This window comes from Frankliniella occidentalis, unplaced genomic scaffold (assembly GCF_000697945.3).
Source record: "Frankliniella occidentalis isolate FOCC.00 unplaced genomic scaffold, Focc_3.1 Scaffold3, whole genome shotgun sequence".
NCBI classification, from domain to species: Eukaryota; Metazoa; Arthropoda; class Insecta; order Thysanoptera; family Thripidae; genus Frankliniella; species Frankliniella occidentalis.
Genome location: NW_026267133.1, coordinates 4,029,699 through 4,033,392, shown reverse-complemented (window position 1 = coordinate 4,033,392; position 3,694 = coordinate 4,029,699). Strand labels below are relative to the sequence as shown.

The 3,694-nt window shown below is 42.1% G+C and overlaps 1 protein-coding gene across 1 annotated transcript in view; it reads right to left on the bottom strand.

The window, feature by feature from the left end:
* Positions 1-2,340: 2,340 nt before the first annotated feature.
* The window catches only part of LOC113201883 (uncharacterized), an 11,803-nt gene continuing 10,449 nt past the window's right edge, over positions 2,341-3,694 (bottom strand). Inside the window, exon 7 of the mRNA XM_052266028.1 lies at positions 2,341-2,753. The gene's annotated coding sequence lies outside the window, so the exon portion shown is untranslated. The remainder of the gene's footprint in view (positions 2,754-3,694) is intronic.

The window sequence follows — 3,694 nt, the reverse complement described above, 5'->3', positions numbered from 1 at the left end:
GGGGGGGGATGGGGTTCGACGTTCGACTGTGTTCGGGAGGTGCACCGACACCGTCGTGCGCACCAGAGATAAGGGGCTGGTGTTTCGTCTTTGCGTCTGCTTAGCAACACTCCAAACTGCCCACCTGCCCCATAGCACGTCTCTCCGTTTATGCCTTTTTTTCCCCCGTTTTTTTTTTTCAGTAGACCGTAAATTTGCAATTTCTTAAGAAGGAATTTTCAATTTTTGCTTTAGTTTAAAGCTTCGGTAGTACTTGCCAACTACTTGCTACGTAAATATTATAGACACAATTCTTGCCGGATATTCTTTTTATTCAGACAGTCATTGAAGGTTGGCTGTTTCGTTTGGAAGCACGTTTTCTTTTACTTGTTAATGAATTGTGCCTTCTTTTGTAAGAAAAAGAAAAATATTTTGGTAGGGTATACTATACCAATGTAGGTTGTAATCCACTCAATTCTGCTTTGCATGGACAGTATTTTATGACTCAAATTGCTTTCTTAGATTGATTACAATAGTCAAAACTTTACCAAATTAACTTAATATTTGTCCTGAGGCAGAATCAGTGGATGTGTGCTTTTAATTTATTTATTATACAATGGAATCTGTGATTTTGTTTCTATACTGTTATTGTTATTACTAATTGAATCGCCTGTTTTTATTGGACAAAATAATGTTTTTAAACCATTTTGACTTCATGTTAAGTACAGGTGATAAAAGGATCAAGTTGAATCTGAAATGAATGACCTGGGTGTTGCACTTTCACTTCATAATGCCAGGGTCTATAACTTTGAGTCATCGGCCTATTCTTGTTCATTCAGCTAAATGGGCTTATAGTGCGGAAGGTTGGAGCAAGCCCCGGCTGTTTCTTGTGCTGTGATATTAATCTTAATCCCTTCGTTATAATGTCTTGATTACTTGGTCAGAAAAACTATCAAGGAGACTAGAATGTTGAGTATATTTCCTATGTGCAAGTAAACCAAAAAAATTGTGTATAATATTGATGCCATTGTTAAAAAAAAATCTGGTGGGATGGACACCAGGCAGATATTATTCCTGAACGAAAGGGTGTAAAGTTCTTAAGCAGGTGACAGATCGCTGAGGAGCACGGGGCTTGGCTGTGTTATTATTGAAATTAATGCTTACTTATTGTTACCTTTTGGGCAGAGGCTGTGAGCAAGTAACTGCTGTGATGTATTTGTGCGTGGTGTAAAATACCATTGGATAAGTACCATCAATAAACTTCTTACAAGAAGTACAATTTTCTCATTTACACCCTTTGCATTTCATCACAAATTTACTAAAGGACGGAGGATGCAGGGAAGTGGGGATGTTTCACCAGTCCCTGGAGTCGTTTGTGTTATTTGTAAGTAGAAGTACGTTTATTATAAATTTTCGCGGTCGGAAATAAAATGTTAATTGATAGGGAGTAAAATTTCCAGTTGTAAATAATTTGCTGGTGTTATGGGGGAAATGGGCTATTTGGGGAAGGTCGTGCTGTCGGATAGCCCAAACTAGCAGCTCAGGTTTCTTGGGGGAATGTCTAATTTATCGCCTAGCACGAAACATTTGTGTGGAAGCACCTCAAGCGGTGGCACAGGCCCGCGAGTGACGCCTATTTTACCCGGACTAATCCGCCTGAGAGGTAGGCAATCGCCATCGCTCACCTCAGTACGAACGATTCCGAATGACAACGCCTGCAGCACATCGGGTAGGCCTTCCCGCCAAGTGTGTGTGTGCAGATAGTGGCCTACCCTTAGCGCCTGAGCGGCGATACCCCCTGCCTGCCCCCTGCTCTCGTCAATATAAGTGGACGCATACAGTACCCTGCAACGAGACTACTACGGGCAACACGGCAACACCTGCTGTTTCGGTAGGATTGTGGTTGTTTCTGACTTCGCGGAGGTAAGAAACTACTGTTGTTATTTTATTTTTGTTCTGGTTCGTCATTGCAAATTATAGATTTGTCAATATAGTGTCAGAGACATCTCTATCTATGCGTAGACGCGGAAGAACGCAAACGTGATAAGTCTCATCGACAAACTTATCTACATAACCTCATTTTGATTTACTACCTTTGTGCCAAACTTTTTTTGACGTTTCTCTTTAAGGCATGATTAAATGGATGTCTAAAATTTCTTCTGTTCCACTTTTATCTCCATTTTAACTCTTGATTCATGCTAAACTAAGATAATTGAAGTCATAGATGTGTTTTATTGTATACTGTATATTTAATCTGTATTTCTATTCTTCTTAGATGATTCCCATCAAAAGAAGAAAGGCAAGAGTCTGTTGTTCTTATAGGATGGGATAGGAATAGGATTTCATATTTTAAAGCACAAATTGAATTGATGTGGATGTTTATTTTTCCTTTGGAGATTGATGATGAGGATGATCCCTCTGTACTGAGGGCAAACTTCCATCGTCAGACTACAATGCTTGGATCGTTTTACACGGTGAGTACAATTTCATGTAAAGAACGGTCACAATTTTGCTTAGAATGGCACTATTTATTTTCATCAAGTCTTCGAATTCAATATTTGTGTTTAAATCACTGAGCATTAAACTAATCTTTACATGTTAAGCTCCTTTAAAATTTCTACTAGTTCTGATTTTGAGGTCATAAAGATGTACCAATTCACTTACTTTTCTTATATCGCTCAGGCTCAGGTCCACTGTCCATCCCATTTTCAATATTGGCTGGGCTCTGGGCCATTCCCAACGAGAATCGACTGCAAGCAGACCCATGAAGGATGCTGGAACAAGGAGAAGGAAAACTGTAAGTGCGAGCCATCGTATGAATAAACCTTTTATTGTCTGTTATGAATCAAATGTTGTGAAGTAAACTCAGTCAAACCCCATACCCTAAGAAGAGAGCCAGAGCAAAGCGTTTCTCTTCAGCTCAGGCCCACTCTCTAGCCCACTATCAATATGGAATTGAAGGTGAAACCCACCCACATTCAAATGCTGCTTGCAGATGAAAGCTCTAAAAAGCTTACGGCTTGAGACATCTCTAATCCGAGGCTTCTACCATGTGGTATGCTTTTAGCGAGCTGTACATAATGCTCTTGTAATCTAATTTTGTGTTTTAGAGCCTTGATGAACAGTGAGGAGACGGGAGGCTTAAATGAGGAAGAATAGCTACCTGATACTTTGCAACAACTATCCGACAGAGACTCAACATCTACAATTCACTTGGTTCAAAATGACAACGGCCTGGTGGAATTCCTTCTCTCGCGCACATCTTCAAAGAAGAAAACCACATGGAAGTACCCTACATTGGTGATAGTGGACACTACTTGCAAGGTAAATGAGAATCAAATGCCAGTGGTAGTGTTTATGGTTTAGAGCAGTCTAATGGAGAGTGTGCTGTGGCGGCCGGCATGGTCCGTGAGGAGGTCCATGTGTTGGGGGCGGTACTATGGGCCCGACCGCCACAAACTTGGTACCGACAGACTCGGCAATGTGCAGGCTAACTGATCCGATTGTTCACATTGGACACGACTTACTTTTGAGGGGTCAGCACGGTAGAGGCGTGGAACATGGAACATGGTTGGCGTACGTCGACGTCGGTCAAAGGGCTGGCTTCTGGAAGCGTCCCCGTCAGCTCGCCCAGCAGGCCCGGAGGAGCGCAGCGATCCACTCACCGACGACGCCCGGGCTGCGACTGGGCAGCCCGGGCGTCGTCGGTGAGTGG